Source organism: Leopardus geoffroyi, chromosome B2, assembly GCF_018350155.1.
Source record: "Leopardus geoffroyi isolate Oge1 chromosome B2, O.geoffroyi_Oge1_pat1.0, whole genome shotgun sequence".
NCBI classification, from domain to species: Eukaryota; Metazoa; Chordata; class Mammalia; order Carnivora; family Felidae; genus Leopardus; species Leopardus geoffroyi.
In genome coordinates this window covers 125,314,096-125,330,824 of record NC_059332.1, presented here as the reverse complement: position 1 = coordinate 125,330,824, position 16,729 = coordinate 125,314,096, and the positions used below count along the sequence as shown (strand labels likewise).

The following is a 16,729-nucleotide window of genomic DNA, read 5'->3' as shown; positions in this document are numbered from 1 at the left end:
CGGGAGCCTCGCCTCTTCCTGTCACTCCAGTACGGCTCCCGTCTCCGCCCTTGGCACCGCATTGCTTCTACTGTCCTGCTCTCAGCTGTATTTTAGGCGGACGTGGAAACAAAGACCCATAGTTGGACTTTTATTTTGGGTTCTGTGGCCCACAAGCACTGAGGAATAGGCGTGGCAGTGGAAGCAGGCACGCGAGACGCAGAGCGCTTCGCGGAAGCTGTCCCGCCCCCTGGCTGAACGTGGGCTCCCACGCACTACAATTCCCAGCATGCCATTCGAGCAAGAGCGGAGGCGAACCGGAGTGTCGTCATAGCAACTGAATCAACTACCTCGCGGAGACTTCTCAAGGTAAAGTTTGGAAGGCGCCATGAAAAACCGTGATTCTGTTTAATGACACCATGCCAAGCCCCTAAGTGAGATTCTATTTCTGTTAATAACTACTCTGTTCAGACCCTATACAGGCCTTATGTCCCATCCTCACTTCAATTCCATGAGGTAGGTGTTACCCTCTTTTTAAATGTGAGGATTCTGACACTCAAAAAAGCTAATAAATGCACGTTTCTCGTCGCCAAAACAGTTCTTTCACTATATATATTTCTTCTGGAGAAGGAATTGTGTATTTTGAGAGACAGAACTATCCTAAATGAGGGGCGAGATACAGGTTTCATTCCCTCGTCTGGATGTCCTTTCCCGTGTGGGGAGGTTTTAGGTTTGTAGATCTTTAGATTGAAGAGGCAAGGGATAGTAACACATATTTCTCCTGAATTTGTTAATGAGGAAGCCGTATCTAGAGATTGATATAAATACATCAATGCTAGAGAGGCAGAACAAAGTAGAACCCACGTATTCTAATTTGGGATGCCCTTCCACCATCACGCCCTCCATTTTTAAAAAATCGGAAAACTTTTTTAAACGTTTATTCATTTTTGAGAGACAGAGAGAGGCAGAGTGTGAGCAGGGGAAGGGCAGACAGACAGGGAGGCACAGAATCCAAAGCAGGCTCCAGGCTCTGAGCTGTCAACACAGAGCCCTACACGGGGCTCAAACTCACAAACCGTGAGATCATGACCTGAGCCGAAGTCCGACGCTTAACCAACTGAGCCACTCAGTCGGTTGTCAGCAAGATATCAGCAAGATATCCCGGTCGTCAGCGAGATATCAGCAAGAGGACAATTCATCTTTCCAATATCTTTTCTCCAAGTTCTTGTTGTAGGAATACTCTAGCTTTAGAAGAAGGCTTGTGTATACCATTGATCAGAAAATTAGCAATACTGCGTAACAACCCTTCCATCAGTTTTCTCTCCTTTGTTGAATTTTAATTTAATTTGAGCAGTATCACCAAAGAGTACCACAAGACTAGTAAATACTTGTAGGGATAGCTTACAGTATAGCAGAGAGAGTAGAAGGGAGGGAGGGGGGGCAGCAAGGCAGGGAGGAAGGGAAGAGTAGAAGAGGCCCTCATAACACATAATAACCAACAAGGAAATTTTAAGATGTTATTTAAAACCTAAACTGCTACCACTCCGCTTTTTAAGAGCTGTCAAGGGGAAATAAATCTTGTATAGGGAGAAAAGGGGAGATGATACTCTAAGAAGATGGCCCATTGTGTGTCATAATGGAGCAAGGAGTGTTGGATATGCACAGGTGGGCAGGAGGCTGAGTTTGGGGATATGAAATTGAGAAAGTTGAATTGTTCTATATAATAATCTGGGAAGAATTGCTCACTGTAGTAGAAGGTAGGGGTTGGGAAATGTTGAAGAAAAGGACAGCAAAGAAGGGAGCAGAGTGAGAAAGGAGAGTCAAAGTGGAGGGAGGGAGAAGACTTTAAAAAGATCAGTGAGGTCTATTGTTCGATTTGTGATTGGTAGTGTTGTTCTAATTACACACACACACACACACACACACACACACACACACACGTCTTCCATGCTTCCAAACTTCAAGATAAATTCTCTACAGGATCAAAGCTTTGTATGAACATTATGAAAATCAAGGAAAAGCATTGTGTTCTGCATCTTTGGGAGATTTACGGAGAATAAGAACAACGTGTGTGTAACAGTAACATGATGTATAAACAGCACTATGTCAGGTGAAGGAGGAGCTTAGAGTCCAAGGTGAATAGAAAATTATAAACCACAATCTATGCTGTAATCTTGGAAAGAGAGGAGTTTCCCACTACGTTAAGACAAGTATTATATTTCATTTTGTGTCACTCTTAAAGGGTAGAGGTACATGGGATGGCAGCTGGTAACATGCTGGTCTCTCCTACCAATCTGTTAGCTACTCATGAAAGGATCTAGGTTTTATACATCTTTATATCCCCAAAGTTTAGCGTAGTGTCTGGCATACAATAGAAAATTGAAAATTTACATTCAATTAATGAATAAATGAGGAAAAAATTAGACCCATATGATGGCAAGTGGCAGATGGCATTATTAAATCAAGTGTCACCATAACTCAGATTACTTATTCAAGAATTAGAATTTAGATTGATTCTTAGTCATACCTGCCTCTGGTCTCCAGGTGGCAGTATTATCTCATATTAAATTGTTCTGAGACCAGATTCCATTTAACTTTGAGAACATAAATGAGTTAGAATAAAAACTGAATTCTTAGTTTATTTCTGTAATTGTACAGATCCAAAGAAGTAATAAAATATAATTACATGAGATTATGGATTTTTCCTCTAATTTCAACACAAACGAAAGCAGTTTCCAAAACCTTGATAATATATACAAATGAGGGTAGTTGTTTACAAAACACATGCATTCCTTCAAATTATGAAGTTCCATGCGTGCATGGTGCATGTGTGTGGGGGGGAGGGAGAGGGAGAGAGAAAGTGAGTGAGCAGTAATATGTCTAGAAATAAATAATCTCCCAACGAATAGCATGACCAGATTAAATGCAGGATGGTTGGATGAATGTGAATTTCAGAAACACAAAGAATGCTTTATTTGTATAAGTCCCATGCAATATTTGGGACACATTTATACTAAAAAAATACTCCTCATATATCTGAAAATCACCTTCAGCTGGTCATCGAGTTTTCCTTTGCTAAATCTGGCGGTTTTACCAACACGTATTCTGTTGCTGTTAATTCCAAAAGAAGCAGAACTTCACCAGGTCTGCAGACGCAGTGGTGTTGCCTTATTTGGAGAGATGGAAAGGAAGTAGCTCGTAGGATCAGCTTCCTCACTGCAAGTGCAACCTTCTGCTCATTGTAGTTACCTGTACAGATCAGAGTTCTATAGCTGAGTAAATTATTTTCAGGAAACGGACCCCTCAGGCAAGTGCAAATGGTATAGTCTAAAGAGGTTATTTTACACAAACGCGGTGTTTTCTAGCATTCACGAGCCTGGTTGTAAAAGCCAAGCACTGTGAGTAACCAAGGAGATCCTGGATCCCTTCACCTCTGACTTACACTTTTCACAGGTGCCTGAGGTATACCAGCTATGGCAATAGAAATAGAAGGATTGTTTATGAAATAAATCCTATTTCAAAAAAGTAAAGAATTTTCTGATAAATCATATGTCATAGTTTCATGTACATTTGCATTTTTAACGTAAGCATTCCCTATCTTCTAGATAAAATGCACTTCAAAATTTCATTTGCCAATATTTCTGAATTCAAAATAAGCTTTCCACAGGAACAGTATTGTGAATATAAGATCTTCAGATTACCTAATAAGAGTATATTTAATCGATTATATGACTGAAACACCATGTGTAGTTAAATTTTCTTTCAAGTTTAAAGTAATAAAAGTTTTTTTTAAATTTTTATTTTAGAGACAGAGAGTACACATGTGCACGTGAAAGTGGGGGAAAGGCAGGGGGAGAGAGAGAGAGAATGTTAAGAAGGCTGCCTGCTCATCGTGGAGCCCAACTTGGGCTTGATCCCACAACCCCAGAGTCATGACCTGAGCTGAAATCAGGAGTCAGACGCTCAATTGACTGAGCCACCTAGGTGCTCCTGTAATAAAAGTATTTTAAAGATCAAAAAATATGGGGCGCCTGGGTGGCTCAGTGGGTTAAGCGTCTGACTTCGGCTCAGGTCATGATTTCACGGTTTGTGGGTTTGAGTCCTGAGCCGGGCTCTGTGCTGACAGCTCAGAGCCTGGAGCCTGCTTCGGATTCTGTGCCTCCCTGTCTGTCTGCCCCTCCCCTGCTCGTGCTCTGTGTCTCTCTGTCTCAAAAATAAATAAAACATTAAAAAAATTTAAAGATCAAGAAATAGAGGGGCACCTGGATGGCTCTCAGTCAGTTAGGCAACTGACTTCGTTTCAGGTCATGGTCACACGCTCTGTGAGTTCTAGCCCTGCATCAGGCTCTTGCTGACAGCTTGTAGCCTGGAGCCGGCTTTGGATTCTGTGTCTCCCTCTCTCTCTGCCCCTCCCCAGCTCACACCCTGTCTGTCTCTCCAAAGTAAAATAGAAACATAGAAAAAAGATCAAGAAATAGAAATGTTTTTAAAATATTAAATATTCATATTTGGTGAAATTCAATGACCTATGTTTATTTTTCTCTGACTCTGGGCCAGAAGCCATTCTAAGGGCTTTAGATGAATAAACTCATTGAATCCTGCTAATAACTCTAGGACACAGATTCCATTATGATCCCACTTCACAGATGAGGAAACTGGGGCAAAGGATAAATAGCTGCCCAAAGTCACACAGCTACTAAATAGTAGAACTGGGATCTGAGCTGGCCTATGGCTTCCTTAGGCACTGTTCACCATAGTTACATTAATTTAAAATAAAGAGGTAAGGCGGGCACCTGGATGGCTCAGTTGGTTAAGCACCCGACTCTTGATTTTGGCTCAGGTCACGTTCTCACGGTGGGATCGAGCCCTGCGTTGGGCTCCGCGTATAGCGTGGAGCCTGCTTAGGGTTCCCTCCCTCCCTCTCCCTCTGTCCCTCCCTGGTGCGCTTGCTCTCTCTGTCTCTCTGTCTCTCTCTCTTTCAGAAAAAAAAAAAAAAAAAAGAAAAAAGAAACGGGTAAGGGACTTGTCTGAAAAGATTTTGAAGGTGACCTCTATCTGATCACTGTCTGGGATAGTGCACCGTATTATTCACTGAGCCTAGAACAGTTCAAAGTGAATGACTGGTTTTTTTGCTCAATTCGGTGTAGCATGAATGCCACTTTGGTGCCTACCAACCGCAATGGTGTTATTTTGGAGTTTGCAGATGGGCCGAAGGATGTCAGAAAGGGAGAAGGATTTACCTGAGGTACCTGGCTAAGAGTTCACGAGAGGTGGAAGTGGATGAAAGAGGACAGTGCGCCCTGTTTGTACAGCGTCAGAAAGAGGTTTCTGGGGTGGACATCAGCTATTGAGACCCGGAAAGAAGAATAAAAAGGCGGGGGATTTAACTTTGCGTGATTATTTCCATGAATAGGAAAGGAGAAGTAGGAGGGATACTGCCCTGTGTCCCTGTTAATTCTCTCTCACTCGCTTAGAGCTATGATTGCCTGAGGGGGGTCTTGTGCCCCGGTTGTGGCCGTGGTGGACTCATCGGAGGCCCCTGCTCGGGGCTGTGACCTCTCACGGGCTGAAGGCACAGACTTCAGTTCCCAACTGGCCGCCGTTAGATGCTTGGCCTACCCTTTACCCTCCCTCAAAGAGAGTAGAGGCGGTGAGGGCAGAGGGGAAGAGCCCTGAGTGTCCTGTGTAGGGAACCAGCTTCTGACCCTCCTACTAACTAGTTCCCCAACCTTGGGCGCCTGTTGCCTAAGCTGTGAAAACGGAGGTGATACCACCCGTTTGGTGATGAAGGCACCTGGCAAATACTTGTTCTGGTCCCGCTTAACCTTCACGACGGTATGAGGGATCGTTCCCATTTTCCAGGTGTGGAGAAGGAGGCTCGGAGAGGCTAACACGGTGGTGGAGATGGGCACCCCTGTCGTGTAGCCCAGCCTCTGCTGCACTGCCTGCGGTAGAAAAGGAGATCACCGAAATAAAATGGTTTACCGTGTTCTTCCAGAGTGAAAACTTTAAAAAGCATTTTGCTACTTCAGTCTTCATAAATAGGAAAAAAAAATAAGTAAAACCTAGAAATGTATTTTCCTAAGGTAACAAAAATGGAAAGGTTTCTGAAAGGAAAATATATTTATATACATTCAAAAAAGCTTTGAAAGGATTAAGCATACACTCGTAGCAATTCGTTCATTATAGTGACTTTCATTTTAAAATTATTATTTGGGGGGGGGGTGCCTGGGCGGCTCAGTCAGTTAAGCATCATGATCTCATGGTTTGTGAGTTGGAGTCCCGCATCGGGCTTTCTGCTGTGAGCACAGAGCCCACTTCAAATGCTTCATCTCCCTCTCTCTCTGCTCCTCTCCTGCTCTCTCTGTCTCCTAAAAATAAACAATAAATTTTCCTAATAAAAGAAAAATTTGTAAACATTTTTTAAAAATAATTTTTTTTTTTTTTTTTGAGAGAGAGAGCGCGCACAGTCAGGGGAGGGACAGAGGGAGAGAGAGAATCTCAGGCAGGCTCCTGGCTCAGCACAGAGCCAGTGCAGGGCTCAGCCTCATGACTATGAGATCGTGAGATCATGACCTAAGCCAAATTAAGAGTCAGATGCTTAACTGACGCAGGCACCCAGAAGCCCCTAAAAATTGTTCTTCACATCACAAGTAACGCGAGCCTGTTCATTCACTATGCATTTACTGAGTATCTACTCTATGCCACGTATTTCCTAGATTAAGTGAACAATACAGACAAAAATCCCTGTTCTCATGGAGCTTGCATTCAAATGTGAGCATGGCCAATTATGCTTGAATTAACCAAATCATTGTTATAGAATAGAAAGGGACGACTCTTAGGGGAAAAGATTGAGCTGGGAAAGGGCTGTGGGTGGGTTATAGACACGGCGTTCTAGGAAGGCAGGTGAGGTTTGAGCAGAGACTTGAAAGAAGGGAGGAACTGAATCTTGAGACTATCTGGGGTCAGAGCAGAGGAAGGACCAGCACCACTGTGTGACATGGGAGCATGCCTGGTGTGTGAAGCAGAGAGAGAGGGAGACACAGAATCCGAAGCAGGCTCCAGGCTCTGAGCTGTCAGCACAGAGCCCGACACAGGGCCCAAACTCACGAACTGGGAGATCATGACCTGAGCCGAGGTCGGATGCTTAACTGAGCCACCCAGGCACCCCTCAAGTTTTTGGCCAGAGCAACTGCAAGAAAGATTTTCCATAGACTAAGATGGGAGGACTTATGTGTTGAAGTGTGTGGGAGGGGGCAGGAAGTTCGCTTTTGGTTGTGTCATATTTGACTTGCTGATATTTAGACGTCCAACTGAAGACATTGAATAAACAGTCGTATATTTAAGCCTGGAGCCCAGATCTTGCCTGCAAACATAAATTTGTCCAGCATATTATTGGTATTTAAAACCATGAGATTCCATGAGATCACCAAAATAACACAGACAGAGAAAACTACCAATGACTGAACCCTGGGAAAAAGGAGGAACCAGCAAAATTAGAAAACGGAAACAGGAAAGACTAGCAAAGGAGAAAAGAAAAAATATCCACAGAATGTGTAGCATTCACATTTTGGTATATATCATTCCAGACCTTTTTTCTTTGTATGTAAATGGCTTCCTTTTTTAATAGTTAATTTTAGGAATGTATTCTAAAATACCACTTTATGGATCTCTTTAAAAACAAATTTTGAGTAGATTAATGTACGTAAGTGGTCTTAAAGTAAAAGGTAGTAAAAATTTTATAATGAAGAGAACTCTCCTCTTCAGAGACAACCCGTGTTATTGGTTTCATCTCATGCATGTATAAGTGTATGGATATATGTGTACATGTGTGTATACAGACATGTTTCCCCTACACCCTTCGCATAGGCACATTGTTCACTTAACAATGTATCTTACATTTTGTTTCATATTGACATATACAGAACTACCACTTTCTGAATATAGTAGGGTATCAAGAGTTAATTGATGATAGCTGCCCAATTTTCTAGTCAAAACTGTTAAGTAGCATGCCTTGAGGCCCCTCCCCCCCCCAGCCCCCACCTCCCTGGCCTTCCAGCCTCCTGCAGAGCTTCTGGTCTGTCTCCCCTTTGATCCTGTTTATTCCTTCTGATCATTCAGTTCTTAGACTTTCTTCTTTTTCTCCTTGTGGAAACATATCTACCAGGAATTGTAACCTCTCATGGTTTTTGTTTTCTTTTTGTCCTGAGAAAATGTAACTGTTCATTCACTAAATTTTTGGTAGGGATTTTCTACTTCTTTGGAATATAATGTGGGGTAGGGGACAGAGTCTACAGGAGCTCATCCTACCTGGAGATGCGGGCTTGTAAACAGGTGATTACAGTGCCCCATTTTACATGTGGTGACAGAGAAATGGACAGAATGCTTTGGCAGCGTGGGGAGTAGAAGGGGGAAAGGGGAGACTGACCTGGCATAAAAAATGAAGCTACTGTGAGACAGACAGCCAGAGGTACAACTTACATGACCAAACAAAATGGTTTCTGTCCTCGGGCCTAAGGGTAAGGAACAAATTCCTTGGCCTGGGTGAGCATGCCCTTCACAACCTGGCTCTGGGTATCTGCCTCCTCTTCCTTGGCCCCTTACTTGCCACTGTGTCCTTGGAGGCACTTCCATAACTCTGCTCTCGTGAGTTCTGCTTCCTTGGCCGAGAACGACCCTGTATCCTCCACCTCTCAACAGCTCAGTAATCATAGTGATAGCATCATCACGAGAATGAGAATAAACGATATAAATGATTTTAGTAGCTAATATCTATGATGCACAAATTTGCATGCAGTCTCATTTAATTCTTTTAACAACTGTATGAGACAGGTACTGTGTTAACCCTATTTTTAAAATGGGGATACTGGGGCGCCTGGGTGGCGCAGTCGGTTAAGCGTCCGACTTCAGCCAGGTCACGATCTCGCGGTCCGTGAGTTCGAGCCCCGCGTCGGGCTCTGGGCTGATGGCTCAGAGCCTGGAGCCTGTTTCCGATTCTGTGTCTCCCTCTCTCTGCCCCTCCCCCGTTCATGCTCTGTGTCTCTCTGTCCCCAAAAAAATAAATAAACGTTGAAAAAAAAATTTTTTTTTTTTAAATAAAAAAATAAAATGGGGATACTAAGGGTAAAAAATACCAAATAGATTACCAAGGTCACACAACTAGTCAGTAGTGGAGCTGGGATTTTTACCTAGCTCTAGCTGATCCTAGAACCCACCTCGTAACTGCTGTTGCCACTTAGAATTTAACTCTTTAGTAAAATAATCCTGCAGCTTGAATATCTTCAACAAAAATGTCCTCATAAGTACTCCAGTAGCATTATCTCTTCACTTATAATAAAATGCCCATTATGATTACTTTTTACTTTTATTATTCTAAATAGCAAAAGTTATGTCTATTATAGAAAAGCTAAAAATGCAAATAAGCAAGGTAAGAAGAATAAGGAAATTACTACCCACAGTCTCACATTCTGAGGAAAAAAACAATTTTAATCAACAGAGTACATCCTGTGTGATTCTGTGTACATGGATTCTGGAAAAGGCAAAGGAAAAGAAAACAGCGGTTGCCAGAGAGTGGGCTGGGCCTTAGGGCTGATGGAAGTGTCCTGTATCTTGATTAGGGTGGTAGTTACGTGACTATGTATATTAAAATTAACAGAACTGCACAATAAAAAAAAGTACATTTTACTGTATATAAATTATACCTCAAATCTAACTGAAAAAATTAACCCCTTGAAGTATATCCTTCCCCACTTTTTCTTATATATAGTAAATATATATCTTTAAAACTGATTGTTATTGATTAAAATAAAATCTATCAGAACATTTTAGATTTACAGAAAAATTGCAAAGCTAGTACAGAGTTCTCAAATCACTGCTCATTATTCACATGTTACATTAGTGATACATTTGTTGTCATTGTTGAGCCAATATTGATACATTTATTTTAACTAAAGTTCACAGATTTCAGATAGCCTTAGTTTTTATCTAGTGTCCTTTTTTGTTGCAGGATCCCATCCAGGATATCATATTACATTTTTCTTTTGTGTCACCTTAGACTCCTCTTGGTTCTGACAGTTTCTTAGACTTCTTTGCTCTGATGACCTTGACAGTTCTGAAGTACTAGTCAGAGATACTATAAGATGACTCACTATTTGACGTTGTATGATTTTTTTTCTCATGATTAGACTGGCGTGACAGATTTTGCAGAGGAAGACCACAGGTGTTAAGTGTCATTTTCATCACCTCTGTATTATGCTTGTAATCTACCCTTCACTCAAACATATATCAAAAGCATATCTCTTACTCACTGCATAAATCTGTAGCTCTCTTAATGGTGATAATACGCTATTGTATGGATGTGGCAAAATTCATTTAACCAATCACCTGTTATTGGACACTATAGTATATTCACTATTCATAAATGCTTCAATATATATATTTGTGCAAACATCTTTGCAAACTTGTCTGATGACTTCCTTAGGATAAATCCTGAGCTCGGAGGATCTGTTGAGGTGAACTCTATTTACTTGTTGTTGCTGTTAAAGTTTTTCATACATAGTGCCACAGTGTCCTCCAGAAAACCTGTTACCAATTTGAGCTTCTAGAAATGGTGTTTCTGTGCTGTTTTCTTATGTTCTAGCTAATGCTGGATATTACTCTTTTCAACCTTTGTCAATTGTAGTCGAAAATATATCATGTTGCATTGTATTTGTCTTCCTATTAGTGTCTTCTCTCAAACAAGGAGGTCCTAAAGGAAAAAGACTATATCCCATTCATTTTTCCAATACCCAGAGTCTAAGTTACTGCCTGAAAGAAACAGGCATTCAGCAGAAGGGAGGGTAGACAGGAATCCATCCATCCATGACCGCGTGATCTGACAAGAGAATCCATGCTAAGGAGAGCCTTTCACCATCACTGGGTGCAATCGTATCCTCTGGGCCAGTGCCCTATATGCATTATGTAACCTAAAGGCGTGGTTCTAATCCTGTGAGCTTCAGACCAGGTAGGAGAGAAATCTACACTAGACCGAAAGAAGGTAAACAGGATCTTGTTGTTTTCCTCAAATAGCAAGCATGATGGCTCGGGATTTATTTTACCTACTCTGAGAAAGAGGATCATCTGGTAGGTCTTTTAAGCTGTAATGCCATTAATATAGCACAGCTTTTTGAAACAATGAAATATATTTGTGAGTCCCAGATCTTTTTCTTTTAGTCAGTACCATCTTTATATTTGTCACCTTATGTGTCAGTCGTAACTGCCAAAAATTTTATTATTTTTTTTCTGTACACTTCTCCAATATTTTAGTTACACCTTTTCTTGTAAAACCTTGAATTTCTCCCCTTTACCATACTTTGCTCTTCCCAAATCTTGGTGTCACTTACAAATGTGTTCTGTAACCAGACTGATAAATGTTACTGTTTCAGTTTGTCACTGGAAGAGGACACTACAGAAAAAGAAAAAACGTAGCTTTTTCATATTAAATATTTTTAGCTTTTCCCCCCTACTTTTGTAATGTTGACTCACTACTTAGTATGGTCTGAAGAAAGAGAAATGATTTTGAGCCCTGTCTGTAACTCAGCAGACTTTTAAGGTTATTAAATTTTTCAATTTTCAGTGGGAGATTTTTTTCAAGGCGATGCTATTTGGACTATACCCCACATCTAAGAACTTCCATATGTTGTTCACAAAGACTTCCCCATCCCTTCCAGTGATCACTTAAACTTTCTCCGGGGTGTAGGGGCGCCCTTACTATTCTTCCAATCTATGCTCACAAAGAGTGAGGCGAAATTGTTAGATGGGGTGAGAGAGGGAGAGAGAGAGAGATCATATATTAGGACATGATGAAGAGAAATTCAAAGATCCAGACAAGTGTCTGGAATAGGACGTGCTGTAGTATTAAAATTAACTTTACACTTTGGATCTTTTTATGATATATAAAGAATCTCTTGGGGCGCCTGGGTGGCTCAGTTGGTTAAGCGTCAGACTTCGACTCGTCATGATCTCACGGCTCACGAGTTCGAGCCCTGCGTTGGGCTCTGTGCTGACAGCTCAGAGCCTGGAGCCTGTTTCAGGTTCTGTGTCTCCCTTTCTCTCTGCCCCCCCTTCCCCCTCCCCAACCGCTTTCACCCTTTCTCTTTCTCTATCTCAAAAATAAACATTAAAAAAAATTTTTAGAAGAATCTCTTAGTAGTTAAATCTATCAGCAGAGAAAAATGATTGATGCTGGTTTTTAAAAGTAATCTCTATGTCCAATGTGAGGCTCAGACCCATGACCCTGAGATCAGGAGTCGAATGCGCTACCAACGGAGTCAGCCAGGTGCCCCTGATTGATGCTATTTTGTTACATAAAAGAGAGAGGTTTACAAGATGGTGACAAAATGTTTGAAACAAGTACTTTATAGTGAAACAAACCTAACCATTGCTCCTGTCTGTTCATTACTTTATCATTAAATTCGTTTTCTTTTTTTTTAATTTTCTTTTAACTTTTTTTTATTATTTATTTTTGAGAGACAGAGAGAGACAGAGCATGAGCAGGGGAGGCACAGAGAGAGAAAGAAACACAGAATCTGAAGCAGGCTCCAGGCTTGGAGCTGTCAACACAGAGCCCGATGCAGGGCTCGAACCCACAAAACCGTGAGATCATGACCTGAGCCAAAGTCGGATGCTTAACCAACTGAGCCATCCAGGTGCCCCAAATTATTTTTCTTTTATATACACATGGGACTATAAACATTTAAGTTGGTTGCTTTAAAAATATGCCTTTAGTTTTATCTCTTGTCCTTAGTGATTGTCATATTATTGTCTTGTTTGGCTGACTTAGAAATTATTTAATAATTCTTCTCATTAAAACATCAATAATTATGATATTTGAAAAGGTAATAGTCTCTAAGTTAAATTGGTTGATATTTTAATAGTATATTTTTTGTTGCTTTGAATGAATTATATTTATCATTCAACTAACAATGCCTAAACAACTTTACTCTTAACTCCTTTAATCTAGAATTTAGAATTGAAGGAAGATGAATAGAAGTCAAAAGAATAGAAGGTGGGACACAATGAGGAAATTAAACATCATTTAAATTATCAATGTTGTTTACCTGAGACTGTAACTGAGTGAGAAGGAAGGGGATGAGAATTGAGTTACAAGAAGCAGCTTCATACCATTTCTATCTTTAAAGGATAGAAGTTGATAAGGACTCTAGAATGTTTCCTTGACAATCTGAGGAAAGAAGATTTGGGCTCAAAGTCTCCTCTGTCACACTGGACTTTAGGCATTTAATGATCAGTTGATAATCATCAGGCATTTAGGTTAACTAAAGTGACCCCAATTCCAGAATATTAAAAATTTTAGTTGGGGTGCCTGGGTGGCTCAGTCGGTTAAGCGTCCGACTTCGGCTCACGTCATGATCTCATAGTTTGTGAGTTCGAGCCCCATGTGGAGCTCTGTGCTGACAGCTCAGAGCCTGGAACCTGCTTCAGATTCTGTGTCTCCCTCTCTCTCTGCCCCTCCCCTGCTCATGCTCAGCCTCTCTCTGTATCTCAATAGTAAAAAAAATATTTAAAAATAATTAAAATTTTAGCATAGCCAGAATATTAACAGCTACATTACACCTTTCATATACAAAGTTAGGCATATAGATTTCCCATTAAGTATTTTAGAAAAGAAGTTACCCAGACCCTGTTAAGCTCCTTGGCATGCACGGTGATGTCAGGCTAGCCAAATGTTTTGATGAAACAAGAACTTCAGATGGAATGATAAATTTAGCCATTGTGTAAATCAGTTGAGATTTTTTGGACAACTCTGTAAAGTCAAGATGGCAGAGGCAAACTTGCCCACATAGAACAAAAAGAAAATAGTAAGTAGTGTTCTCTGTTCCCGTCACATCTCTACCTTGCTCAAAAGCCTCCTGGCTGTCCCCATTTCTTAGAGAAGCATTCCCCAAGTCTGTCCATGGAACACTGGCATTCTATAAGATGGTAATAGATCTTACCAAAAAATGGATGCCTATGGAAAATTTTTTTCTAAAATGTATTTTTAAATCTATATATATGTAAGAAAAATTCTAAACACCTTTAAGAAATTATTAGCATGGGACAGTCTTTGTTTAGCAATGGAGTTCCAACTTCTGTGCATCAAAAATCATTTTTTTTTTAAAGTTTATTTATTTTTGAGATGGAGAGACAGAGCATGAACGGGGGAGGGGCAGAGGGAGAGGGAGACACAGAATCGGAAGCAGGCTCCAGGCTCTGAGCCATCAGCCCAGAGCCCGACACGGGGCTCGAACTCACGGACCGCGAGATCATGACCTGGCTGAAGTTGGACGCTTAACCGACTGAGCCACCCAGGCGCCCCAAAAATCACTTTTAAAAAGTTAAAAAAACGAGAGACTGGAGAAGTTACATGCTACACATATAATTAACAAAATATTGGTGTATTATGTATATATATATATATTTAGAGAGAGAGAGAGAGAAAAGATATAAAAAGAATATATATATAGAATATATAAAAAATGTGGACAAAAGACATGAACAGGTAATTCACAAAGGAGAAGATCAAAATGATCAACAAATACATGATGTTCAAATTGGCCAGTAATCAGGTAAATGAAAATGAAAATGAAAATAAGATACCATTGAATACTCAGACTTGCAAAAACTAAAAAGTCTGACAATATCAAGTGCCATCAAAAATGTGAAAAAGGATTGGGGCATGTGGGTGGCTCAGTCGGTTGAGCTTTTGACTCTTGACTTTGGCTCAGGTCACGATCCCAGGGTCATAGGATCGAGCCTCGCTTTGGGCTCTGCACTAAGTGTGGAGCCTGCTTAAGATTCTCTCTCTCTCTCTCTCTCTCTCTCTCTCTCTCTCTCCCTCCCTCCCTCCCCATCCCCACCCCCGGGCCTCTCCCCTGTTCATGCCCTCTCACTCTCTCTCTCTCTCAAATTAAAAAAAAATATATGAAGCAGGAGTCTCACACTGCATATGGGAATATGATAAGTACCACTTTGGAGAGTTGATTGAAAATATATCTAGAAAATTAACGTTGTGCTTAACTCATGATCCAGTAGTTCTGCTTCTAGATACACTCACATACAATATTCACTGCAATATTGTAACAGCAAGAATTGGAAGTAATATACATGTATAAATGTGCCTAAATTGGAGAATGGATATACTAGGAAATAGTCACTCACTGATTCAAGGAGAATTTATTGAGCACCTGTGGTATGCCAGTACTGCTCTGGGATACATCAGTAGACAAAACAAAAACATCTGCTCTCACAGAGCTTACAATCTAGTGAGTGGGAGGACGTAGGGTGGGGAGGAGATACAGGAAAAATATGATGGATAAGATATGGTGAGATGTGTCATGGAGAAAAATAGAGCAGAGAAGGGAGAGCGGGGGGAGTTGTTGGTAGTCAGGAAGGTCCCTCAGTGCAGGTGCCATATGAGCAAGCCCTGGAGAGGTGAGGGCGTGAGCCATTAAAGCATCTGGGAAGGGGCGTTGGAGGCACAGGAGGCTACTAATGTGAACACCTCGATGCCAGAAGAACCCTGGTGAGTTTGAGAAACAGCATTGGTGGGGATGGGAGTGGGCGAGGAGGTGGCCAGTGTCGGGAGCCATGCAGGCCTGAAGTCACTTTGAAACCCACTGCTGTCATCATTGGGGCACACATTTATTGAGCACTCACAATACGCCTGGCAGCATTGTAAGCTTTTTACACATATTTTCTTACTTAACACTCACACTTGCCTTAAGTCTTCAGATATCTAGCCCCATTTCATAGATGAGGAAACTGAGTCATAAAGAGGATAACTCATTTTGGGTCAGTAAATTATGGTGTGCTTACTCAAACCCAAACCAACTAGCAGACTCTCTCAGCCACTGGCTGGGCTGCCTCTTGCCTTTATTCTATCTAGTGCCGTGTGTCTTTCCCACCATCTTTGGCTATGCCTCAGGTCACCTGCTGGCCTTGTTCACTGTCATTACCTAGAGTTTTTGTACCCTCTCCTCCAGAATCTGGGAAGAGATGGGATAGGATATCTCCTCTATTCCCTGGTCTCCTAATCCTTTCCATCTCCCCAAGACTACCATAGCAGGCAGTACAGGTCTACGAAACTTCCTAAGGAAGGGCTGGGGCAATTTCACAGAAGAGTTTCACAGGTTGGACTTTCTCTTGATTCTGAAAAGGAAGGCAAAGTAAGTCTTAGGCCCTTACAAGAAGGTCTTCCCTTCTCACTTCTCCCCATTCTAATCTGGTTCCTCTACTCCTTTCAGGCACCTCCTTTGATGTGGAACCTTCGCTATTCTCTTTATTATCTGGGCAAGAGCTTCAGATGTCATTACCTCCTGATCACTAGTTTCTTTCTGATTTGTTAGTGGTAGTAGGGTGGTTTCCTCTTTCATCTGCCACATGGATTTATGACGTTATTCCATTTCCATTATAAATTAAACTTTTCTAACTACACTCATTCCCCATGAATCTGAGGCTGAAAGAGGCCAAATAGGAAAGAAAAAAAAAAAGCCGTCTTGGGTTTTTCACACTTTCTTTTTTCTTTTTTTTTTTAACGTTTATTTATTTTTGAGACAGAGAGAGACAGAGTATGAACGGGGGAGGGTCGGAGAGAGAGAGGGAGACACAGAATCTGAAACAGGCGCCAGGCTCTGAGCCGTCAGCACAGAGCCCGACGCGGGGCTCGAACTCATGGACCGCGAGATCATGACCTGAGCCGAAGTCGGACGCTTAA

At 41.4% G+C, this 16,729-nt stretch overlaps 1 long non-coding RNA gene across 1 annotated transcript in view; it reads left to right on the top strand.

Moving 5' to 3' along the window:
- The first annotated feature begins 28 nt into the window (after nt 1-28).
- Nucleotides 29-16,729, top strand: part of LOC123609082 — a 35,197-nt gene continuing 18,496 nt past the window's right edge. Inside the window, exon 1 of the long non-coding RNA XR_006717602.1 lies at nt 29-348. This is a non-coding gene — a long non-coding RNA (uncharacterized LOC123609082). The remainder of the gene's footprint in view (nt 349-16,729) is intronic.